The sequence below is a fragment of the Megalobrama amblycephala genome, linkage group LG2 (genome assembly GCF_018812025.1).
Source record: "Megalobrama amblycephala isolate DHTTF-2021 linkage group LG2, ASM1881202v1, whole genome shotgun sequence".
Classification (NCBI taxonomy): Eukaryota; Metazoa; Chordata; class Actinopteri; order Cypriniformes; family Xenocyprididae; genus Megalobrama; species Megalobrama amblycephala.
In genome coordinates, this window is record NC_063045.1 from 29,564,478 (window position 1) to 29,592,219 (window position 27,742).

Here is a 27,742-nt window from a genome sequence, read left to right on the forward strand (position 1 = left end):
TTCTTTCTTTCTTTCTTTCTTTCTTTCTTTCTTTCTTTCTTTCACACTAAAGTATATTTTGTTTAATATGTTTAAAATACTATTTTGAACACAAACACTTAAAGCCTATAAATTATAAAGGTATTCATAATGTATGTTATAATGCATTATGTCTTTTCATAAATAACTAACCAAAGTTAAAATGCATTATAATATTTTCAGGTTCGTCGTTACATCTGAAATTGGTTGTTTATGTGGTTTATTATACTTTCTAAAGGTGTGTTCAATGAATAGATAAATATTATAATATATTATAATAACTAGTTACAATTATTCATGAAACCATACACTGCATTATAAGCTACATTACAAGGCATAATTAATTAATGCATTAAAATACTTTTATGGTGCATTATTTATTAGCTTTCTAAGTACCTTTTGAATAAGCTAAGCTATGAAATAAAAATCAATAATCTTTCTTTCTTTCTTAAATGATAAGGTACTTTAAACATTATTTAATGTGTTCAAAACAATATTTTGATCCTATCAAAAAGCACAATGGAGATTCTTGAGTTTCTGTAAAATTATACACTATATAATTTCCTCCCTCAACACTTCTATCACACATAGAGCTGAAAGGTTGATGAAGCAAACTGATTACTATAACTGTAATCAGAAGGACAGCTCTTCTTCCAGCCAGATGATGGCACTGTGTATCCATCAGTGCTCTGGTTTCCATGTGGTCTCATCCTGCAGGGGCTGCCATGGGCTGTCATTGTTTTGTTTTGCACCCAGTAACCCAACAAGTTTGAATAGAGCTGAAGCATGGTGGTAAACAGGAGTAAACAAGGCACAATATAATTTACACATTTTAAAAAAATGCTAACACTTCACAATAAGTTTCATTTGTTAACATTAGTTAACTATATTAGTTAATATGAACTAACAATGAACAACAGCATTTATTAATCTTAGCTAATGTTAATTTCAACATTTACTAATACATTATTAGAATCAAAAGTTGTATCTGTTAACATTAATTAATGCACTGTGAACTAACATGAACATTTTTATAAACTAACATTAACAAAGGTTAATAAATGCTGTAAAATATATTGCTCTGGTAACACTTTATTTTACACATTACTACATGTACTTACTATAGTAATAACAGTAAATTATGCATAATTACAAGTAACTAACCCTAAACCAAACCCTAACCCTAACTATAACTATATAGTAAGTACATGTAGTCAATTAATAGTACTCAGTACTTATTCGAGTAATTACAATGTAACTACGGCACTGTAAAATAAAGTGTAACCAATGCTCTTTGTCAGTTCATGTTAGTTAATTCCTTAACTAATGTTAACAAATGAGACCTTATTGTAAAGTGTTACAATATTATACACACTCTGAGCTTATGTTCATTATGCCTTGAAGCAAAAATGTACTGTTTTTAATGTATATCCATTTATTTTGTTGAATTATTATTATTATTATTTTTTACTTTATTTAGTTTAGATCACAGATACTTAATATTAATAAATATTAATACATTTATTTCTGTAAATGTGCAATTTAGCCATCACAGCTAATTTTCAAATAATCAAGTATTACAAAGAGACACATTATGGATAACACTAATCATAAATGCCCTGATTCAGTTCTTATTATTTAAGCTTCATCATTATATCATCATCTCTGACAACAGACTTCAGACTGTTTTCCAAAGACTGACTGAAAAAACTTTTATTTAAACTAAAATAATAATAAAAAAACATCAATTTAAAACATGTGCATGCTTTTCCTCACACTTTGTGAAGTTGTTTGATGTATCTAGGGCTTTTTTTTTCCAGGATGACAGTGGTATGAGCTGCGAATAATGGCCGGCAAAACATAGCAGCTCTCTAGCTCAGATCAGCACGACCGGCAGACATGACATAAATGGGTAAGTAGCCATTACTACATGAAAGATTGTTTGTTCAGCTAAATTGATCCCACTGTTTTCTAGGGCTTGTTTGCTGTGCTCTAGCTGTCCGGTGCACAATGTGGGCTCGCCGCTGAGAAAACGTCTGTCCGGTCTATTTATCTTACTTTCACACGAGCATTCAAATCCATCTCTTTGCCTTATAATGTGTCCACATAACCTCTCGCATACATGGCTTCCAAGAGGCAAGGGTGTGCTCATACCGGCAGGGTTGGGCAGAGATCAGAAGTAACATACAGGTGCATCGTGACAATTGACTGCGGATTGATGTTGCCTACAGAGAAGTTGTGGTTTAGTACCTGCGTGACTGCAGCGGGTAACCCGGGGAAGGTGGAATGGGGCGGCAGCTGTGTGTATGGAAATTCTTTTCTTGTTTGTTTGCTCTTGGACGGTGAGAGTACCGCTGCGCTCTAATGATGCTAATCCCCCTCAACGCAAGCGGAAATTCTGATAGTTTCAACAGAACTCTGGACAATGTCTCCTCCAAACCTCAATTAGATCCAAGATGATAAAGTGTTTTGTTTCATATATATATATATATATATATATATATATATATATATATATATATATATATACAACATTTCATGAACTTGTTACCTTCTGCTAAGGTAAATATTGGTTTATGAGGCCTCAAGGCTTTCATGTCGAGAATAGATGTCCGCTGAGTCAACAATCGGAATAAGAAAGTCAAAGTTTTACTTTCTTGTCTTGAACAAAAAGATGTTTGGATTTGGCTTGTCAGCTGAACAGTCTTGAACTTCATCAACTGGGTTTCTTCAAGCACACACAACTCCTTGAGGTGGGCAAACGCGCCTACTTTCTCCCAGCTGGAGCGGATCACGCGTTGCAACAACTTCAGGGGACAGAAAAACAAAAGCTACGCAAATGAAAGAGCTTTGAGTGTCCAGAAACAGGATGGAACACAAACAAGTAACAAAGCAAACCACTTGAAATGCTAAATCTAAAGGACTGATGTTTTGCCAGCACATCTGCCTCAGATGTAGGTTGAAGACGATAAGAATTCTTTAAATAGTGACATTTGAGGGTGTAATACTTTAAAGACATTGGAGTTGAAATTAGAGGCAAATTTGTATGAATTTGTATGATCTTATTCGTATGATACGCCCCACTGACAGGTTTAGGGTTGGACCTTCTTGTTTACGTTTTTTCCTAAACATTGTACTTTGTATCAAATCATATGAATTTATATGAAATCGCTACCTTGTAAAGTAGTTATGTTTTCTGATGAAATCAATTTTGCATGCTGTTATATAGATTCTTTAAAAATTCTTCTTTTGTGTTCCATAAAAAATAACGGTAACACTTTAGTTTAGGGACCAATTCTCACTATTAACTAGTTGCTTATTAGCATGCATATTACTAGGATATTGGCTGTTTATTAGTACTTTTAAAGCACATATTAATGCCTTATTCTGCATGACCATATTCTACATCCCTTAATCCTACCCAATACATAACTACCTTACTAACTATTAATAAGCAGTAATTAGGAGTTCATTGAGGCAAAAGTCGTAGTTAATAGTTAGTTAATAGTGAGAATTGGACCCTAATCTAAAGTGTGACCAAAATAACAGTTTGGAACAACATGAATAAATAATAGTTGAATTTCCATTTCTGTGTAAACAATTTCTTAAGGTGCGCTCACACCATGGACGATAATTATAACTTTAAAGTTTCAATGATTGTCCAATTCTAGATTTTCTAATGATTGTCAGTAGCGAACACTTTCAGAAAGATTTTTTTTTCAGGTGATAAATGATAAAAACATTGACAGCCAATCAGAATCCATCCTGCTTTAAAATTGTATGTGAATGATAAAACTACAACGTGCGCTTATAATAAACAGAAGGTTATCATCCGTTATTTTCTACGCAATATAGTCATTGTTTTCTTTATAGATGTCGCCTTTAGAATGATTATTTTCTTCCAACTGATGAACGATAATAATCAGGATCCATCCTGCTTTAAAGATCTTGAGCATTTAAAGCGCCAGACGACAGAACTGTGGCACATGCTTATAATAAATGGAACTTTATTGTCCCTTTGAGTGGGTGCTAATATAGTTATCGTTATAGTTATCGTCATCATTCTTGGTGTCAATGCTCCTTTAAACTGTTTAATGCACTGCATTGTTTCAGAAATATTTGAACTCTGTGGTTCATGAAGCAAAACACACTAAAGAGACCTTCTGTCAGATGCAAAGTAGGCTAAGTATATGTGCCGACGATGAAATTCAATATACAAAAAGCCGCCGATTGTTGGCTCGGGTTTTTGACCATACGCTACATTTAGCATTCATCATCTTCAACAAGCTGTCACTGTTCCGCACGGCCCCCGAGGAAGGCCTGCCAAAATATCTGCACTTGCAGTGGCTCTTGTTGGACGTGACTCAAGGTTCATCTCTTTATGTCTCAGGCAGGGCCTGTGGAGCGTGACCCCGAGGAGTTCTCTGCATTAATCATGAGCGCCGGCCGGGACACCCGACGGGCCCGGGACATTCCTGGGACCACTTGCCGCTGGGCAGGTGAAATTCAGAAAGCTGGCCCGTCTCTGCTGTGAAGCCAAGGTAGGGGCCAGGGGCGTTGCTATGGGCCGATCCCTGCAGAGTGTTCGCCTAGCGCACTCCTGACAAGTAAATAGGATGAGTAATTAGATATTACAATGAAAGATCAATGGTGTCAAATTGATGGTTCACTCATGAAGGCTCTTCTCCTGGAGGTCACCAATCTCTCGCAGTCTTGCGCTGGTCATTGGCCCGCTTGCCCCCACTGGAGTTTGCATTGTAAATGTTGTGTTTATGTTTGTCACTGTGTATAAGATCAAACCAACTGTTCATTGTTCTGCCAGAGAGCTTGGACCCGGTCCAGTAAAGCACGCCTAGCAACAAGATTCATCATCATCATCATCATCATCCCTTGCACAGTAAACAGGTTTTGCTGGCACCCTAATAGTGGACATATGTTCGTCCCTTCACACTTCCAAGCCATTTTGTTGTGTTCGAATGAACACGTCAAGAAAAGCTGAATCGTTTGTAAAACCAATGTAAGGTTCAGATGTTCATTGAATTAATGAATCATTAATAATAATGATCATGTATCATAAAACAACAACAACAATCAATCAATCAATAAATAGTATTAATGGCAATAACAATAATTGGTAACAACAGACAAACAAATAAATACAATTCTAATAATAGCAAAAATAAAAATAAGCAGATCACAGTAACATTATTATTATTATCATATCATCATCATTATTATCATTATTAAAAACAAAATCAATATAAATTGTAATACACAAATAAACACAACAACATTTTCATTATTATTAGTACATAAATAAGATATAATATAATACTAGTTATATTTAAATAAACATAACACCAATATAAATAATATGTAATAATCCCAATAAAGGAAATAAAAAACATTATTATTATTATTAATGCATAAATAGATAAATAAATATGATATAATACTAAATATATTTAAATAAATATAAAAACAATATAAATAATATGTAATACCAAAAAAAAGGAAATCAAAACAACAACTTTATTATTATTATTATTATTATTATTATATTTAAATAAATATAACAACAATATAAATATGTAATAATACCAAAAAAGGAAATTAAAACAACAACAACAACAACAACATTATTATTATTAATTAATTAATTAAATTTTATTTATCTATAGATATGCACAATGGATTGGTACAGAATATTATGGATCATTGGGAAAATGCATTGTTTAAGTACTATAAAGTACTGCTGTATCACGCTTATAGTGCAGGTGACAATATTTTTGCTCTTCATAATAGAAGAAACAGAATCTCTCAGTTGTCAAAATTTAGAGCAAGGCAGTTGTTTTTCAAACTGGCTCATTTTATCTCTCAGCGTCCAGCGCTTTGTTAACACTACGCATGCTTGAGCTCTGCTCTTCTGCTGAGGTGATGTCACTGAGCTTCAGTAGGTGCAGTAGCGAGTGCATGGCCTCAAACTCTGTTGTTCTACATTCTTTCTTAATTGATGATGACAGGTGCAATTACACGTGATGGTCAGTTTAACTGAAGCTGACGCTCATTTTTGTGGACACATCCTCCTGAAACATGGGTTCAGTGACCCTCGTGACCTGTTGTAGAGCTACTATACTGGAAGGAAACAGAGTTTAATGTCAGGACACATGTCTGCTGTTTAATGAGGGAAAAATGAGAGATAGTCTTGCTGGCTGAAGACATACGTTATCTAAGAGGCCATCATCTTCTGCCTCGTGAGCTTTTGAACACTGAAGGCCCACTGTGTTTTTTGGTTTTGTTATTTATATGTTCCTCATGAACTGAATTAATTCACATCTGGTTTATTTACACTTACGTTTTGGCAGGAAGAACATCAACATTGTTTTTTTTGTTTTTTTTATCAAAATACATTTTTAATGATCATTTTGACACCTGTAGTTCCTCATGATTGATCTATTTTTCTATTTTATTAATAATTATATATTTTCTTATACTTTTGTCTTAGTCTTCAGGGTTAGTATTTTTTTCAGCTACACTTTATTTTACAGTGCCATAGTTGCATTGTAATTACTCAAATAAGTACTGAGTACTTACTATAGAGTTACAGTTAGGGTAAGGGTTTGGTTTAGGGGTATCACTTTATTTTACAGTCCTGTTCCCCATGTACTTACTATGTACTTATGATAGTAATTGTAATAACTGGGTAATAACTAGGTACTAACACTGAACCTACCCCTAAACCTAACCTCAACCCATGTACTTACCTTATATTACCCAGTACTTTCTTGGATAAGTATACTGCAAGTACATGTAAGTGCACGTACTGTAAAATAAAGTGCAACCGGTTTAGGGCTAGTCACTTGTAATTATGCATAATTTACTGTTATTATTATAGTAGGTGCATGAAGTAACGTGCACTGTAAATGCCAGTAAAATTTACGGTAAAAAAACGGCAGCTGTGGTTGCCAGAACTTTACCGTAAAAAATACAGTAGCAATGTAAAAAAAAAAATCTGTTAAATTTACGGTAAAATAACGTATTTCATTAACTGATATAATGTTAATTTACCAACCTAATGAAGTACTAATATCTGTTTTGTACCTTTATAATACACTGACAGTCACCAAACACAGTGGTGATAAGCGTCACATGATGAATCAAAGTTCATCACAAGCTGAGAAGGACAACACTAACATATAGAAGGTGCACACAGTGTCATTCACACACACACACTAAACACCATCATGGTAACATGCATGAAATTTTAAAAATGCAATAAACATTAATTTAACAACATTAGATGTAACATAAAACCCTAATGTACATAACTGATTAGAAAAAAATGAGAAAAACTAAGAAGAAACAGAGTTATTTCAACGAAAATATATCAAATGTGAAGTGTCACGCAGGGAATTGTGGGAATGTCAATTTACGTTTTTTCACTGTAAATTTTACAATGAATTATTTTTCACTTCCAAAAACTGTGAATTTAACGGTATTTTACCGTAAAATTACATTAAATGTACCGTTAGATCTATTACAGTTATTCACCGTACATAGTACAGAAAACTTTCTGTAAACCAATTGACAGTTTTTCACCACAGCATTTTTACAGTCTTTTACTGTTAAAATCACGGTCATTTTTTACAGTGTGTAACTACGGCACTAAAATAAAGTGTTACCTTTTTGTAAAGAAATTAACACTTATATTCATCAAAAGTGACAGTAAAGACTTTTACATTGTTACAAAAAAAATTCTATTACACATAAATGCTTTCTATTCATCAAAGAATCATGGATATATCATGGTTTCGACGAACTATTAAGCAGCACAACTAATTTCAACATTGATAATAATAAGAAAAGCAGCAAATCATCATATTAGAGTTACTTCTGAAGGATCATGTGACACTGATGTTGCTGACAATTCAGCTTTGATCACAGGAATAAATTACAATTTACAATATACTCACATAGAAAACATTTATTTTAAATTGTAATAATATTTCACAAGTTACTGTTTTTACTGTATTTTTGATCAAAGAGATGCAGCCATGGTGAGCAGATTTCATTTTTAAAACCAAAATCATCAGTTAAGAAAAACAAACAGCAGACACTAAAACATGGTCAGACATGCAAAACATCTGAATGAAAGGCCAACAAACTTATAATTAAACACTGTTTTTCTTAAGCCTGCAATAAATCACCAGTGTTCCAATTCATAAATGATCATTTTTTGAAACACAACAAATCTCTCAGTCTGTAAGGGAGATTTTCGGTCTTGTTTTAGGTTTTTCCCAGCTTAGTACAGAGCGATACGGCTTTTGAGTGTGTTTGTATGTCATGATGAGTGTGTGTGTGCGTGGTGTTTTGAAATGGTGTTTGCTTTGGAGCATATATTATGAGATGAAAGAGATATATCGCTACGCCCTGCGGTGCTGCGAAATATGGAGCGCTCCTCGTTTGCTCACCTGGACCCGCAGTGAGTTCAGAAGCATTAGTAAACAAAAGGGTGGCTTTTGGCTGCGAGCATGTACAACAGATGTTCACTGCGGCTCTGTATAACAGCTGCCCTCACTGTCTGACTGCAGGGCAGCACATTTTACCCCAGACAGTCAGCGTATTAATACTTTGAGATTTAGACTGTGCAGTTTCATGACTTTAAAATGGTAAGGTAAATTTAGGTGATATTAAGCATGAAGCATTATGAATGCTGCTGACACGAAGACTGTTCAAAATCCCAGAATGCATTGCGAAAAGCTTAGTGAAGAAATAGCTATATTTCATTGGAAACTGAAAAGTATCAATAAAAATAGTTAAGTGTAATCGGAAATGGATTTTACCCCAATATTTGTGTGCAGACTATTAGGTTTTGTTTCAGAGTATTACTGTATTAACTCTATTAACAAACTCTACTGATGTGAATTTTGTGTCGATTCTTTTGTGAAGCGCAAGGGGTTTTATACAGAACACGTTTTTTCATTTCACTGCACTGCTTTCCCATTGTTTTTCTATGTAAACATGCATTTTAGGGCTGTCAAATTAAAACGGTGCAATTGAATTTTAGGTGTGCGTCAGGCAGCATTATCAGTGGCGCACCAGATGCCCCAGTCGATGTTGCGTAATATTATTAATGTTTTTCTTAGCCTATTCAGTTTCACCCACTAGATACAGCACTACTGCGTTGCTCATTCAAAACATTGCAGAAATAAAGAAGCTCAATGATGAGAATATCTTGGTTACTTCAAAACCGCAACCAAGCCATTCACACAGAATGCATTTTCTGCTCTGCTTTTCCATTGTTTTCTATGTAAACAAGCGTTAGACGTACATCTTTGACCGTTGCACTCGCGTCTTGCACCAGAAAGCCGCATGTTTAGAAAGCTATGTAAAGTTAAAAGAAGTTCAACTTAAAAAAAAAAAAAGCATGTCTCGGGACTTTGTGGGTTTTTTAACCATTCTACTGTATCTCATGTTTTTAAACCAAAAAGTACTCTGTGTGATCAACGCTTCAGCTCTTTGTATTAAACTATGCATAAATACATGATGCTTTTTTTGTTCATAATTGTTTATACAATTTAGGAAATTACATTTGATTTATAAATGTTAGTAAGTATAAAATTCCATTTTGACAGCCCTAACATCCACTAGACAGACGTCTCTGACTGTCATGTTTTTTGCAGCGTTAAAAAGTTAAAATAAGTTCAACTTTTAAAAAATGCATCTCTAGACCTTGTGTCTTACGTTTTTAAATGCAAAATGTTCTGCAATGTATTTTTTTTTTTTTCAAGTTCTAAATAAGACTAAGATTATTGGAGTATAGGTGTGATCGTGCCATGTTGTAATTATCTTAATTACGATATTCTGACTTGTAAAAAGCGTCCACGTCCTCGTAGAACTAGTAATTGCAACTTGTAAACTCAGGGTTATCTGAGAGCTCCAACTTGTACCACATGACCGCTGTACCACCTGACTGATTCCTGTTGATGTTGATTTCTGTCCGGTTCAGAGGATGTGAACATCACAAGTTAATATCTAGTAATTTTGGTAACTGCAACATGCAGCATATGTTTTTCAAGGAAATAATATTTCAGTCTTTCCATTTCAAAATTTCACATTTAATTCAATGTTACTTGTTTCATTGTAATTATTTGGGAACTTTACTTTAAATGAGTGAAAAATTAAATCCTACACCAATTTTGGGTTCCATTTAAATTTATGTACGGGGCTTTTACATGACACAGTTTTCAACTAAAAACATAAAACTTTTTATTCACTTTTATTCATTCATTTACACGACAACGGCGTTTTGGGGGCCTGAAAACACAAACTTTTGAAAACGGGTTTCAAATTTTTGGCGCTTTTCCACTGCATGGGACAGCTCGGTACGGAATGGTACGGCTTGCTTAAAAAGTGGTACTGCACAGTGGAAAAATGCCAAAAGTTTTTGAAAATGATACCATTATCATCTCCATGTAAACTACAAAAACATGAATTTGTGAAATTCGTACGCATGCGTATTATGTGTTCAGTCTATCGGCGCGTACTGTTTCTTTACAAAGTGACATCGCCAACTACTGGCCTGGCAGCATAAAACAGCGTTTTTAGTCCTTATCACGGGATCCATTTGAACGGGGATCATTTTGACAATGTTGTCATTAGTACATTGTTGTTGTTCAAACGTACCCTTTTTTTATGGTTTATTTTGGCAGTAGATGGCAAGGTAGCTCACTATGTTTAGGATCAAAGCTAATGTCTCTTTAAAACAGAAAAGCTTTTGTTTTAGCTTTGTCATCATGTGCGTGATATTGCTTGTAATAAGTCATAGTGAAATTAATATACCACAAGCTTTCATGTTCACCTTATTAAAAAAAAAACCCTTGATGTGTGAAATACACAAAAATTTGTCAAATCAGCTGTGGGCACACACTTCAGTGGAAGCTTGTACAAACACTTCTGAGTGGTATCAGGACTGAACATGGCAACTTCAGCACTAAGCTGCCATAAAATATATTCCTGCAGGCCATATCCTGCAATTTAATACCATGAAAGGAGAGACATACAGTAATGTATGTCAGTTTCACCCAGACATGTGAAATAATATAAAGGAAAGACATTAAATAACACGGGGGAGTCTAGTATTAGCTGATAGTGGGACATGGAAAGATTGTCTGCTGCTTCAGTGAAGTGTCATTGCCAATCTGAGAGGCTGAATTTCAGATTTGTTGTCCTCGTGGGGTGATTGACTGTTGGGTGTATTACTATAAAGGCTAAACACTGACTAACCAGGAGTCTAGATCCAGCCTTTTGTTTTGATAAGTACACTGAGAAAAAAAAAATGTTGTAGGATTTACTTTGAAAAAAATTTCACTCAGAAATTGCTTGTAAATTTGACAAATAATTACTAAGAAACAAAAAGTAACACATTGGATTAAACATGACATTTTGAACGTAATCTTTGCTTTACAACTTCGAAAAATCATTTTAACATTATATTGTTGCATGATATGGGATGCCTTAAAACATATTGAAATGCATAACAAAATGCTTAACAAAATACTTCATCAAAAACTTATGCTGCTCCAAACCTTTATGACTTTTGTTCTTCCATGGAACAAAAAATAAGATTAATAAAATTTCTGAACTGCTTTGTTTCTATACAACAGCAGTAAAGACAAACAAACAAACAAACAAACAAACAAACAAATAAAGTATCATAAAAACAGTCAAGAGGACTCAAAGTTTTCTGAAATCATATTTTGTGGGATAAACAGACCAAAATTTAATATGAATATCACAAGAAAGTCATATGGGTTTTAAATGCCTTGATTTTTTAACTGTTCCTTTAAAGTCCCCCTGAAATCAAAATTTAAGTTTTTCAGCTTTTAGTATGAATAAGCTGATGTGTTCCAAAACAGTGACAAAATTTGCATTTAGGAGATATAAGCATTCAAAACTTACAGTCTCTCACTTCCGCTAAAATGGATCACGGATTTTCATGACATCACTACGGACTTAAGCTTCTCATCAGATCTTCTGTCCAATCAAATGCTCTCTAGAATCTAAAGCGCCCCGCCCCCTACATTATAAATGGATGCTGAAGCTGCGGCTGAAATCGGTCACTTGTTCACACATTCACTGTTTTCTACATGGTGAATGGCACATATAGCCACGTTTCCACCGCAGGAACTTTCCAGGAACTAAGAACTTTGGGGTACTCGGTGTGTTTCGACCACAGGAACCAGGGTCTAAATGAAGTTCTGGGTAAAAAACCCTCTGAAAGTACCTGCTCGCTAGGTAGTACTTTTTCAAAGTTCTGGAACTTTCGGGGGTGGGACTTGGGTGCTGAAAATGCTGATTGGTTGAGTTCACGCAACATTTTGATTGGTTGACTCCACGCAGCATTTTATTTCAACCATCGTTTTTTAAAGTCTGTTGCAGTGCGTGCAATAAGAGTTGTTTGCTATTTGAATCAACAATGGAGTTTAAAAAATACGACCAATGAACTGACGATGAGATTCAGGCTTTATTAAGCTTATATGCAGAGGACGAAATCCAGCGGGAACTGGAAAGTCGCGTGCAGTCCTATGTCCCCAGACTATCTTCATGGTACTTTAGGCCGCTATGGAAACGCAGCTAGCAATAGGTCTAGGGGGAAAAGTTCCTGAGACAAATTGGTGAAAATTTTGGTGGAAATGTGGCTTTAGTAGGGAATAGGGAATGATTAAATAAATATGCTTTCCATTGAGGCGAATGAAGTGTGGTTTCACATTAGTGTCACGCGAACCACAGTGCACACAGTCTGCTTCAGTCCAGAGACATGATAGCACAGAGCGGATCGTATCCGCTAGTCGCCGCAGACCACAAAACGTATCGACAACAGAATGCTGTATTTTAAAGCGATATGGAGGAGATTACTGAGCTCAGGCACTGGTTGAGCTGTGGTATAAATGAAACTCTATTGGCTATTTTAAAAAAGGGGAGGAGCTGTTAGAAATGTCCTGCCCTGTCTTCCAGTTTCAGTTGAAATTAAGTCAACACATTGAATAATGCTGTGGTTTTCAAGGCACTTCAGTGGGCCTTTAAAGAAGGCTCAGGTACTATTTTTATATATTGTTAGTATATAATGTTAAATGCACATAAATATTTTATTCGATATAATTATAGATTATAATTTAAAAGGAATCCCCAAATAATATTAATAATATTATTTCACCAAACAGGAACCAAACAGCTGATCCTCAACAGAAGCATTGCCAAAACACTGTAATTGTTGCTGCTAGACATCAGGTTTACTCTGATAAATTACTCATCTAATTGAAATAATGCTATTTGCCAAAGCTTGTAATTAGTTGCAAATAATTAACCATGTGTGTGATTGAAGTGCCTTGATAGCAGTTAAGCAGTACTAATCAAATAATTCAGAGCCCCACAAATTGGACCAGTAGAAATGTCTTCATTATGAACACAGCGAGTGATTTGTATTAGATGAAGATGTTTTGAATGCTGAGATGTTTTTTGGCATGAATAACTTGAGAGGTGTAATACTTATCTATGTACATAGGCAACTATCTTTTAAGGCAACATCTTCACTGAAATGTATTTGAAATGCTCTACATTCTGTAGGCTGCAAAGTTGTGTGGAAACTGGATTCCACCAATGCTAAACATGTTGCTAAGCTAACAACACAATACTCAAACAAGCATAAAAATGAATAGCACACACATACTGGGAAACATTGCCAATTCACTGACAGTCAAATACACCTTCATAAAAGGCACTGCCTGCTAGTTTGTTAGTAACACTGAGCTAGCATTTTAACACATCAAAAAGCAAACTATATCTAACCCTGGTTTTACAGTAGCCAGTGTTTATGGCGATCATGTGAGTAAATGGCACAGACAAACTCAGAATGGCGTGTATATAAAGGGTTTATAGAGGACCCCGCCGTCACCCTTAGTTAGCTTTTAATGTTACCCCATAAACTATCCTCTTGGGAGAGGTGTGAGGCCGTAAGCAGTAGTCTTAATTGGATGTGAAGAGAAACATGGGTCCTTACAAGGTTATTCACACTGTCATCTACAAATGACCCCTCTGAGACTTGGGTTAAGCCTCCCTGCCACTCATAAAGGCCAATCACGTGAGGAATTTCCTGTCTGAGTTCACTTTAACAGCTGGGAATAAAAGCTGGGGGACTTGTGAAAGAAAGCCCAGTGGGGAAGGGTTTATTATTTTTTTTTAAGCTGATCTAAACACCTGCAGACCTTTGGCGACCATCTACCCCAGTGGACACTTTTACTTTCAATGCAGCGCAATTTGTCGACAAACTTTTTAAGGAGTCATCAGCCTTGTTAGGAAACCCCTACAGAACGATGACATCATAATGTGGAAGTGTGTGTATTGTGTTCCCGGTCGCATAATATGGCCATGCCCCTCCCCATTCGCTTGAAATCTCCTCCTTACAGTAATCCTGAGGAAACTGGCAAGAATCCTGCGAGCCGCGGGTACCAGAGAATTTGACGCAGAATTGAGTTCCTTGTTTTTCTCTGTAAAGTTAAGTGTATGTTATCACAAACAACTTTAGACTTAAAGCGTTTTCTAGTTTCAGTGCACCCACAGCATTTTTGCCTTTGGTCCCTTTTACTATGTGTATTAGAACAAACAGAGATAGGATAGCAAATGGGAACATTTGGGAATGGGATTATGTAAACCTGGATTTGAACCTGCATTGCCCTCATGGCCACCACAGCTCTATGTAGAGAAACATTTTGAGCATTTTTTTTAAATGTAAAGAATGTTAGGTCTGTGACAAAACACTATACAGGGGTTGTATGGTCATGGAATTTTACAATAAAAAATGTAAAAGTTTTCTTTCTTTTTTTTTTTTTTTTAAATTATGACTTTTCCACTTTGATGTCATAACCAGTACACCTCAAACTAACATATTTATCCATGTTTAAGATCTGAATGGAAGCCCAACTCATGTTCTTCTAAGAACTTGCAATTTTATGCCTCAACCGGTACAAGGATATCAAATTGTAAGGATCCTTAAACTTTACTACAAAAATTAAAAGTTTGGAAAACTAAGTAGCATTTATATCCAACTATCCAAGTACTATATTCTTGCATCTGACATTCTTCACCTGTTTGAATAAACAGAACAAGAGGAAGTAGTCAAAAGTGATGTGTCCCGTTTCCTTGAACCACAACTCCCTCATTGCTATGCACCGCACGAACATCCCGGCGTATGTTGATCCACAGGACTTGAGAGAAGGAAAGCTCTGGGTGGAGGGGTAGGGGGGTGTCTCCATTCATTCCAGCCTCTCATTTACATTGTAACAGCTCTGGCTATTTCCCTCACTACCCCCAAATATTAATGCACTCTCCTCTCCTGCTAACACCCTCAACCAAATCTCAAACCTCCAGCAGTTTCTAGAGGAAAGCTCTTATTTCTTAAGTCTGCACTCCAGACCTCCTCTCCCACCCCCCTTTTCCAACATTCAGCCTCTTTGATGTCTTATTTTCTCGTCTCTCACCCCTTTTCTCTCTCATCTGAGAGTCTTGAAAGACTCGGCATGGAAAAAAACCCCCACAGAAAACCTCCTTGTTTTAGATGCGAGGTGAAAATGGTCTGGTAACAAGCAGGTGCACTGGACCCTAAGCAGCTGTTTTTGGTACTCAAGACAAGGTGTCCCGGCTCTCCTTAAGCACTTCATATAATCCTCTCATGCAATTCACACTGTAATTGCAGAGATACACGCTCCCCCCCCCCCCCTTCTCCAATGCCCATGTCCGCTGTAAACATGGGCAACTGCGTTAATGAGACGCATGAAGCTAGACGGACTGCATCAGGCAGCCCATTGTTCCCGTTCTGCGTATGACTGTGCGTGTTGTCTGAAAGCGGCCAGTGCTTGACTGTGTACGTACATGTCTTTTTCCCATCAAATCCAAGGACGTTTGGGCTTGAATTCTATGAGTTCCACATTGCATGGTCAACAGCTCAAGTCTGGCACGTAGGCCGTCGCCTGCTAGTTCTGTCGGGCACAATAGCTCTCTTCCCTCCAAGGCCTCGGCTGATAAACTGATGACTAAACGAGGGGGGTGAGACGTGTCTGTCGCTCACCGTCTGCGTGAATGCTTTATCTCCCCAACGAGGTTTTGCACGGGCTCTAAAATATATATTCTTGCAGAGAAATATCTAGGGTGAGGGCTGTTTGTCACATAAAGCCATTTTTGAGCATTAATTAAAAGGTGATGTGTGTAATATTTTAGATGTTAAAATATTTTTCCTATCCTAGCTTAACATGAGACAACTATAATAGGCTGATTTCTCTGAAAATTGTAAACACTGTCTCTGTGGCTTCCTTACTAGTCTGACATAGCAACCTTGACTGTCTGTTTGATCTGGTGGGAGAGTGTTCCGGGTTATTTTTGTAATTTGGTGACAGTTTATCTTCTAACCATTGTTAAATTTTGATAATTTGGTTTGGAAGTTATTTTGGATGCAGCTTAGGAGCAACGAAATAAGAAAAGTAGGTTTTTCAGTCATTAAATGGAAAGTGCAGGTAGCAATAATTGTTGCACAGTCTCAAATTTGGAGTTAGCATCACTTGTAGGAGGCGTTGAATGTCCATTACTGTTTTATAAGTAGTGCTTCACTGAGACTGAATACCTCAGTCTAGTTTATTTATCCCACAATTTCTCTGCTGATTCCCAAAAGCTCTGGGTTACTTTCCATCGTCTTGAATGCCTTTTGGATTAAGCCCTGTCCCTCCCAAAACTGAAGGAATGCAGATGCGAAGGGCCAACGGATTTAAGGTCCCCAGCGCTAAACTGAATTCTTGCACCCTGCTCAGGGTCCCGTTGCCCCTTCCAAAAGCCCCCAGGGATGACACAGCTCATTGATGCATCTCTCATTAGCATTTTACCAGCTCGCTTCACTAATTTCAGAGGCAATCCGTCATGAGAAAAACGGAAGAATGTGCTCTATTTGCATGATGCCGTGCCAGAACGCCACTTCTTTTCTGCCTCTCTCTCGCGCGGTCATTTGGTAATATGCCCAAGACTGCTCCGCTTTCCCAGGGAAAATCTTAGAAATCATATGAACAAGACTTCATTTTGTGCAAGAGCAGAGAAATTGTTCAAAATAAACAAAGGCTTATATTCAGTTGATAGAAGTTTTATTCTCGATTTACACAAAGGAATATTATAATCAGAGCTGTCAATTGGTTAAAAAATAACTAATTAATCACACATTTTCCTGCAATTAATGGTGATTAATCGCATCTAACATTAAAATTTGTAATATATTTGTATCTTGTAATACATAATTTCACATTGAATCTCCAAATTTATTTAGAAACAACATAAAGACAGTATTTTTTAAACATTTGTTCAAATATCATTCTTTTTTTTTTTTTTTTACTATGAATGAAGGCTACTGATGTATCTATTAAAGGATTAGTTCACTTTCAAATAAAATTTTCCTGATAATTTACTCACCCCCATGTCATCCAAGATGTCCATGTCCTTCTTTCATCAGTCGAAAAGAAATTAAGGTTTTTGATGAAAACATTCCAGGATTATTCTCCTTATAGTGGACTTTAATGGCCTCCAAACGGTTGAAGGTCAACATTCGAAAAAAAATGTAAATGTATATGCTTTATATAAACAAATGATCACAAATGATCATTTGCATTGAGTGATTTTCTCTTTTTCTTTTGTTCTTTAATTAACATTAATCACAGACTGCAGCAGTAATATGAGGCTACTGTCACTTTAAGGTCTGATGCACTAATGCAGATCTGACACACATCCGATTTTCTCATAGCTGTTTACATTCATTTAAGACTTTTAAATCATTTAAAACTGTGCCCATACTCGCCAAAAACATGCATTTTGACAATTGCATGTGTTTTTGTCCATTAAAACACAATAAAACACAAAAGAGAACTCAAATCTGTACTGGATCATTAGCATGGATCATTTCTGTTATGCTAGTCAATGAATGCCAGGAAGGGGGAAAAAAAATCTTCTAAAAAATCTAATAAAAATATTTTTATCCCCAATTAATATATTTTAATATTTCTTTTGACAGCCCTAATTATCATATATTGTTACTGTATATTTTAAAGTACAAAGATTAGGATATACTTTATACACAAGCAATAATTAGATGTTTGGTAAGATAAGCATCACTACTTTTGCTCATGTTAGGGAATTTAACAACCCCAACTCTATATATTAAACTAGGGCAGGTATTAGGGCAGGTAACTTTGCATGAACTGCTCTGCAGAAATGAATGAAACCTCAAACCTTCAAGGACCGGATCCATATCTAAAGACTTGGGGGGTGGGTTCACCTTGCAACCACCCACAACCTCCTAGCAATGCCTTTGCAACCACCCTAGCATTGTGGCGATAAGTTTTTAAACGTAGGGTAAAAGTTACATTGAAAATATAAAAATCTTCGATTCAGTGGTACGAGATTGTTGCTTATGACTGAAAAGGTCATTTTGACACAAATAAGATGACATATAAACTGCTTCTAAAAGATACTGGCAAATCTTCCATCACTTGTTGAGTGCAGCCAGTGTATTGAATTGAATTTTGAATGCTGACTAAAAGGTAATAGAAACTAAAGTCCAAATGAATATTTACTTCCCTACTGGTGCAGCTTTTTAATTCTTCCTATGTAGCTATCCATCTGAAGATTTGGCGCCAAGATTATGATTTCCTCTTATTACTCTGTTCATTATTATGGGAATTATCATCACCTTTGAGCTGAACAAGAACTGGAGGTTCATGATTTGTTCTTCCAAATGGCGGGTTGTACATGAGAGCTTCTGAGAGTGCTGTCTCATTAATTACTGGTAATTAATTTTACCTTTGCCAGAGGCTGGAAGCCCATCCTTCCCTATGCCTCTAGCACTCACCACAGCCTGTTGTTTAACCTTCCGTCTAATCCGGCTCATCTTGAGCTGATGGGAACCACTTTTATCCCACCTCTTCTGGAGGTAAGAAGGAACAATCTTCTTATTCATGAGCATCACACACACACACAACACACATAGACACACACAGAGGGACAGTAAAGAAAAAACCCAGCCCTGATTAATGGCTGCTAATTAGCAATGTTAATGACCAGGTGTCCGTAAGCCGGCCAGATTCTCTCAGCATGCAGGGGCTCCTCATTGAGAGCCCCGCAAATCCATTCCCAGTGACCCCTTCCCCTCAGCTGGCAGCTCCCGACGCTCCGATCTCTCTCATTACCCCAGAGAGAGGCTCAGAGGGAGGCCGGTCCTGAGAGACGGCCCTGTTCCCATTTCCAGCCAGGCTTGTATTAATTAAGGTCAGGATTGGCCAAGACTGTGGGGTCCTCTCCGGGAGCGCCGGGAAGGATGGCATGGATGAGCGGAGAAGAGGAGGAGTTGTTAACCGTTTCAGACGTCAAACACTCCCTTGGTCACTAATCTGTCATGACTGTCTTGAACAGAAGTTAGCAATCGCACCGAAGGCTTAATTCACACAAAGCCAACTCGTAAGACATTGCTTTTTAGAGTTGCTCTGTATTGACAAAGACTTCAAAAACAGAAAAGCAATTAAAAGTTGTAATAATGCAGTGGAAATGAATTGTCCACTAACATCTGGATGTTCGCAAAGAAACACAATGTTCTACCCACAAGCCCCTGCTAATCGGCTGGCATAATTGCATGCATTGAGGAGTTGAGGAGCTACGGTACTCAAGGCTACAGAGTAATTAAGGAGGCATTTTCTCGCCAAGCTTTAGCATCCTGGTTATGTTCTTCTTCATTACCTTTTATGCTAAAACCTTGATTCATAAGAGGCAGGAAACCTTGTTGCAATTAGCAATGGGATATAGCTGGAACACTTGAGGTATGGGAAAGTATTCCGCCGTGGGAGGGTTGACATTGAGAAGAGGCTGTTTTGATTGGAAGTTTTTGTGTGGCGATATGAACAAAACTAGTCGATTACTCCATTTCAAAAGTTTCGCAGTTTGAAATTCATCAGGTAATGGAATTATAAAAATGTAAAATTGGCTTGTGCAACATTAAAATCAATACAAGATTGCTTGCCTTCATGAAGGTGTTGCATTTAGAGATTGGTTAAATAAGGCAAGATGAAGGCCGTGAAGGCAGGGGGGAATAAACAGTGAAACTACAGCCCCAGCCCCACACACGCAGGTTGGATTTCGTGATAACTCGTGGCAGAGCTAAGACGGTTAGGTTAATTCTAGTCCATTCTCGGGCAGGGGAGTGGGAAAGCTGCATTTATCACACACTGTGCCACCGAGCTCTGGTTCCCACACACTCTGGTTACATCATTACGGGGTTTGCGAGCTGGCCGTCCAATGGTGCTTTGGGGCGCCGGTCAGCTGACCTGGGTATGAAAACATGGCGGAAACTCTATCCCGGCTATGGGGTTTCAGCCCAAACCCACTGATAGCTGCCTTCTCTCTCGCTGCACTGCAATTTTCAGATTCTGTTTCACCTTTGCTTTCATGCTAAGCTGTCGGCTTCCCAAAGCCTGATGAGTGTGTCTGTGTGCGAGCTGAGCTAGACTGGGCTTTGTACCCAGGTGCTGTGGTGGAGCACCACCTAGCTGACATTACAACAGCCTTTCTAGAGTCTCAATGACACCCCTTTACAATCATGTTTCCCTTTGGGTGCAATCACTCACCTCTCTCCCAGTTTAAATGCTACCTGGTTTAGTTCAGGAGAGCCTGAGAATTTAAATGCATGAGAATAACATATAACTTGTAGCATGTTAGCCTGATGTAAACTTAAGGAGTATGTGCTTTTCATAAACAATGGAATAGGATTTTGCTTGTGTTTTGAGTAACTCTTTGGATTTATTTTGTTATTATATCATAGTTTCATCACTAGGGGGAGCCAAGAAACAAAACCAACAATTTGCCTCCAAAAACACACACAGGCTCACCAGACTATCAGACCTAACAAAAGTACTAGGCATACATTAATTTGTCAAGCATAGTTAATGTAGTTTTCATTCAAAACATATAACCTGCATTGTTTGTGATACGGCTATTGATGATATCAAATCATGCAGATTAGGTGACGTGAGTTATTGCTTTTCAAAGTGATCAGAAGTACAGTTTGCACCTAGCACAGGAAAAACAGGTGAAAAATAGATTATAGGCTTGAATTACAAAGGGCCTAACACACATTTAGGGATCAGAATGTCATAGAGACTTAAGGTGGGCTCTTTTGAATTGTCCTGTAAGCAACTATTGTCTAGCAATTACCCAGAACACTCTTACAATGCCTTAGCAATGTACTACAACCAGCCAGAACACCCTGTCAACCACTTAAAAGACCCTCACAATTGTTTAAAACATTATAACAATGCTCTAGCAACCACAAAAACACCTTAGCAACTGCACAGCACACACCAAAACCACCTAGAGCAGTGTGGTGGATTTGCATGAGCAGAACTAACAAACAAACAAACAAATAAATAAACATGTAAACAGATTAAATTTCTTCAACTGGCTATTTTCATTCTTTTGCATTTAATTGTACGCTAAAAGGAAAGAATAAAAGCAGTGTGGCAAAATGATGCACTGTATTCTCAAACAGCTCTGTCTCTGAATAAACAGTGACTCGGTGACGTTCAGTCAATGTCCAGACACTGTTATACAAGGACCCTTCTTGGGCCCTTAAGTTCACTAACCACGCACATCCTGAACGCCTTTGACAATATAAGTACAATATTAATAGGCTCTAATCTTCCCCACTAATAATTCAGTGCTCTGGAGAGTTGACACATGGCATAATCAAAACAGTCTTTATCAAAGGCTAGCCAGGGATTATGCAGCACATCTCTGAAGCAGATATTCGACACAAAGGTCTCTTGTTGAATTATTATTATTAGCACCCATACTGCTAGCGACCTGCCCTCTAGATCTAGCTGCCTCCAGTTTAGGCAAATTGGCCTCCATTTCTAGTGAAGATATGCTGAGAAAAGCTGAGTGAAATTCATATATCATGCTAGTACCTAAAATGGTGTATTTGAAATGATTTGGGAAGCGCACAGATCATGTCCCTCTGTCTAGTGGTAAGAGTGAGTGACAAGCTTCCTAGTCATTCAAAGTGAAACCTGATCACAGATCTTTACCTTAAACCCTTAGGGAGCAAGTTCCCCTGAACTTGATTGTTAATTCTCATGGCACTTTGACCCAGAGTGAAACCAGATAGGCTTCTGGGTGCAGGGATCGAAGTTCTTCATGTGAAATCATTTGTGTAGTGGTTCACACCAATTTTCTTATCTGTAGTGGGCTAAATAATGCATGCACCGCTGCTTTGATAACATTAACATCATATTTGTCTTTTCACCTGGCAAGACCAAAGTGATCAGATGCATTTTTGTACAGTTTGTGTTAATCTTGGTAGTCACATACTTTGTTAACCTTGAGGACTATTGGTGATTGTGGTATTAGGCATTGGAAGATTGCAACTCGACATAAACATATCCCTACCTTGACCTCTGTACCTACAGTAAATGTTTGATTCGCTCTGAACAAGAGAAAGTCAAGCTATACAGATCGGACTAACATGCAGACTCTTAATTAACCATGTAAAGAGAGGACAAACTCCATCCGAGCAGGCCCGACAAGGCCCTTGGCAACAAACCCCAAAAGGAATTACTACTCTGGTTGGCAATTACACCACCTTGAGTAATCTGAACTCTTGTAAGTACAACCCCAAGTTAAACATACCTCTCTGCATGCCCGTGCTTCGACCTCTAGCTCGTAGTGTACATCCGATTACTGTCTGCTGTGGCAGAGTTGTGCCAGGCTCCCAAGGTTAAGAGCTTCTTCAGTTGCACCTATACCATTGGTTTTAATACCATTTAAACATTCGCTAATGGAAATAGTTTCACCAAGGTTTGTCGATTGTTCTTCCACAGTTTTCCACTTTGCTCGGCTGCTAGCATGCTCACCTCGAAAATCTCATCTGATCAAGGTTTTCTTTTCTTTCTAAGCTTGTTCATTCATTTAATTCAGTACAACCTTGTTTTCCATCTTCTTCTAAACAAATAGCATGTACTGTATATTGTGGAATGGTTGGTCTACTTGGCCAGTCACTTTCCGTAAGGTCTAAATTAGCTACTTTTTCATTTCAAATCTGCTTTACGTCTTTCTGTAGTGTCTGATAGTTTAATTGCGACCTTGCACACATCTCTCCGGTCTATATGGACACCTCATTCAGTTCTTATAACTTTAATTATTTCACTTAAACTGAACTTTTAAAATGGTGTTTCAGGACACAACCAGATCAACGTCCCTCAAATTCCCTGAAACCAATGTGAACTTCTGTGAACTTTTCCACTGCTCAGAAGAATAGGAAGACTTTTATTTATTTTATAATTTATTGTGGCTTTTCATGTAGTTGCAGCATTTGGCAGGGTTTGTAGACTAGTTTGCACTTTAGTCTCCTGAGGCTGGGTGGTTCTTCTCTTCTGTCTCAGGTTGCCAATGAGGTGATGATCTCCATCTTCTCCCTCTGGGTCTCCAGAGCTTAAGGAAACCTTTATTTGTCCCTCTGACCTGACTCAAAAATAATATATGAAGCTTTCATTTTTAGCATACCTCAATTGAACGGTTGTAGCAGTCTACTAGCTGATAGAGTGCAACAGTGACTGCTCATTTAAGCAGCCTAAGTTATGTATTTTTCCCATTCACTTTTCTATAATATTCCATAGGGATTTCTTTAATGAGTGACTGAACTAAACATTCTATGATATATTCAGAATGATATAATCAAATAAACAAAACTGCAGTACTACTGTATATCAAATAATCTAAAATAACTTATTCGTTAACAGCATAACATTATTATTATTATATTAGTATTATTACTGTTGTTGGTAATGCAATAATTTATTACAATAATTTTACAATAATCAAGGATACATGAATTATTGTTTTTGTTACAAAAATTTTATCTAAACATATTTATTAGCAACACTACTACTACTGCTGCTGCTGCTACTGATAATAATTGCATTGCTAAGAAATACAAATATCTGTGCTGTTTCATAGTGAAGGGCAGGAATGTCAAACACACCTGCCTGCAAGTAATCTTGCAGAGGTTAATTAGCTTGTTCAGGTGTGTTTGATTAGAATTGGAGCTAAACTCTGCAGAAAAGTGGCTCCCCATGAGCAAAGCTTGTCACACCATGTGTATAGAGATTCCCGCATCCGAACATACTTCCCTACTATATAGTATGCAAATTCACAGTATAAAACAATAGACAAGAAACACTGGTATGAAATACTGAAGTGTGCCAGAGGAGAGGATTTGTTAATACGACTGTCATATGTCGTAATCTACGAATGTAAATGAACAACGTTTCCTCAGTCTCTGTGTTAGAGGGACCAAGAAAATCAGGTTTATTTGTGAGCAAAAGCCTTTTGACAGATCCAGGGCTTTCGTGAAAAATACAGATAAAATTCTGCATTTTTTGTATCCCGCCAACAGACAGTCAGATTGACAGAGGGTTATTAACAAATCAGTTAATGTAAGTGTAGGTTTATCACTGAAAATTGTATCATACTTTTGTCTACTCTTAAAACAGCATTATGGTAAAAATGGAACACTATAGCAACAGCTTTCTTACCTGTACACGGAACTGAGAACGGCAGTTTCTTTAAGTTTTTCCTCTCTGTTTGGCCTAAAAGGTTGTGGTCATTTGAAATGTTGACTACAAAGATTGAGGTTTTTCAGATTTTCTATTGCGGAGTTCTCTCTGTATTTACTATTCTTTGAAGCCTTTAGCTGCTGCCTACAAGGCGCTGGATCCTTAAGTGGAAACCAAAAGTAACTCATTTCTGTTAAATGTTCACTCTTTGAATTCTTGCACCATGGAACAATAAGTCGTCAACATTATTAGTAAAAGTTTGCTAAGAAGTATTTCCTACTAAAGCAAGATGGTTTTTGACTCTGGTAACCGTACCCAATGCAGACTGGTGTGAGTGGCATTGGGCGGCAACATGCCAGGTCCATTATGGGTGTTGAAGTTTTCCTACCTATTTGGCAAAATGAAAGACAACAAACTTTTTTTCTGTGTTTTCTCTAGTCAGGTAGCACCAATTAATTATTATTATTTTTTTTTAACCTTTCTACTGCATAGGCAGACAATTTTTATTGAAAGCCCATTTTGCCAGCAGTGAAGTAGCTCCTTAAAATTGTGACATGCCAGGGATTTGTTTAAAAATTGTGAAACGAATCTCCTTGCAGCTCACCAGCCACAACCCTGCAACAATAACTTTATTCATGAACTTATATTTAGGTTTCAAATCAGTTTTGTCAGGTGAGACACCCCAGGTGAATAGGGTGAAAAACAAAAAATCAAAAAACAAATAGATATCACCATACTTCCCCAGTTGACTGATTACATTAAGAATTGCAAACATTTTTTTGTATTACAAGTTTTCTGAAATGTTAAAATATGAAAAGTTTAAATATGCAAATGAGCCGTTATCAAATTAAATCTGTACTAATTTGCATACATTTCTAGAACTAAAATCTGAACATTGGATGAAGTCAGTTTCAGAATTCTTGTTTCACTTTTTTACTTATTAGAGTCAAAGGATTTTACAGAGGGGATTTTGGATATCTCTTTTTATCACTCCATAAATGAGAAAATACTGTCAACAGCCAGAAAATAATAATAATAATAATAATAATAATAATAAAAAAATCAATTTTCACCATTTTTTTAGGAATAAAATGTTGTATAAAACCAGGCAAATTAACAAACCCCTCTCTAAAAACCTTCAGAATATAGATAGGAATAAACTTGTAAAGTTTGGTGTATATAAGTTCTGCATAAGTGGAGATTTTGGAAGAAAAAACTCATCTTGAGAAAACGGCCTTTAAAGATATATGCTGTCATTTAAATCTACAGATGCAAATAGATAAAGTGCTATTAAAGATACACTTAAAAGTGTATTTTGGATGTTTTCTTTCCACCAGTCCAAAAAAGCACTTTATGAAAAGCCAAAAAGCGCAAAATCTCAAAATTGACAGGTGCATGAAAAAACAGTGTTTTTGCCTGTATTGTCACCTCTTAAAATTGTAACCCACCGGCGATTTGTTTAAATAATAAAGTGAAATGAAACCCTTGGCAGCCTATCAACCACACCCCTGCACCTACAACCTTATTTACAAACAGCCATTTTGAATTGGCTTTGACATTTGTGACTCGCCTTTGATTCGTTTAAAAAGTATTGTGAAACGAATTCCATTGGCTTACTCTCATCAATCGCTATACTGACTTCTCTGACAGGACAATCTCTCTTGTCAGAACTGTGGGTAGTCTAGTCAAGAAATGGGCTTTTTACATTTTTACATCTACTGTTGCGATCTGTTACTCAGTAGCAGTAGCAACACAATTCAATGTCCACAGGTCCACATATTCTTATTGTGTTTTACAACGTGCTTCCAATAAGTTCAGTTGTTTGTTTATGGGACATATGCGTATGTTTTAGTAGATGTCTTGTTAGAAAAGTGAATATTGGTGGTGTGCAACTAAAAAGTTAATAGCATACCAACTAATAAAATGTGACGCATTTAGGCAATCCGTTTTCACCTAAAATCTTTTAAGCAGCTGTTTTCAAGAAATGCTGGGCTAAGAATGTTACAGCTACCAAACACCTGCAATCACACGGTTTGTAATTGCACATCGCTTATCCCAAACTTGACGGCAGTGCGTTTTGTCATTCGGACAGGGGAAATGGAGTTTGATTAATTTGCTGCGCCACTTCAGTAGCCAGGCTGTGATAATGGCAGCAAACTTTTGCGTATATTCTGCTAAGTACTCACGGATGAATTTATTAATATTCGCACTTGCCAGGCCGCCGTGACTTTTAAGGAGAGGTTAGACTGTACAATCAAATTAGTTTTATGTGCGGCACATTAATCCCACCACGACCAAGGAAGCACTGCTTTCTGACAAGCTCCTTTCTGAAAAGTTGACACCAACAAGGAATTTTGAATCCTGTCCAATTGAGATAAGGCCATGTAGACACGCCGGTTGAAATTTGAATTGCTGTACCTGCCAAAGCGTGGGATATTTAGGAGATTTCCGGGACTGGAGGGAGGGCCGTACTTACAAGCGTGAGTCAATGAACGTACATGTGTCACGCTAAATCCAATTCAGCAAAACAAAGCGAAACCGGGAAACAAGCGAACAGGCTGGCAAACTAAAGTGACATAAGCTGAAATCTATGACAGCTTCTTAGTAAACACTTAAAAAAGAAGGCGGTGAAAAAGCACAACTTCAGAAGAGAGTGTGGGATTATAAAAATGCTCTTAATTCGGACCTTCACGATCAAAAGCTCATCTGTTTCGAGGAAAGATGCACGTCAGTGCCGCCTTGCTCTCTGTCTGTCCGTCTCCTCGGGGCAACAGGCATGAAAAATTGCTACCTGTCTCATTTACCTGATCACATGGCCTGATAATGTGACAACGGCAAAGAAAAACAACTCCCTCTGGATTTAACGCAGCACAACTGCTGCTTTCTGATGACTCTGGGTGGTTTAGTCCCGGAGCATGATGTGTTTTTCTCTCTTTTATCTGTTTGATCTCCTCATAGTAGGAAAACATTTGTCGTTCCTATGAAAAAATATGCTTATCTCGAACATCTATCTGTTCCTGGGATGTTTAGTGCAGGTCAGA

At 37.1% G+C, this 27,742-nt stretch overlaps 1 long non-coding RNA gene across 1 annotated transcript in view; it reads left to right on the plus strand.

The window, feature by feature from the left end:
- The first annotated feature begins 1,820 nt into the window (after positions 1-1,820).
- The window catches only part of LOC125254883, a 105,474-nt gene continuing 79,552 nt past the window's right edge, over positions 1,821-27,742 (plus strand). Inside the window, exons 1-2 of the long non-coding RNA XR_007181792.1 lie at positions 1,821-1,930; positions 4,409-4,559. This is a non-coding gene — a long non-coding RNA (uncharacterized LOC125254883). The remainder of the gene's footprint in view (positions 1,931-4,408; positions 4,560-27,742) is intronic.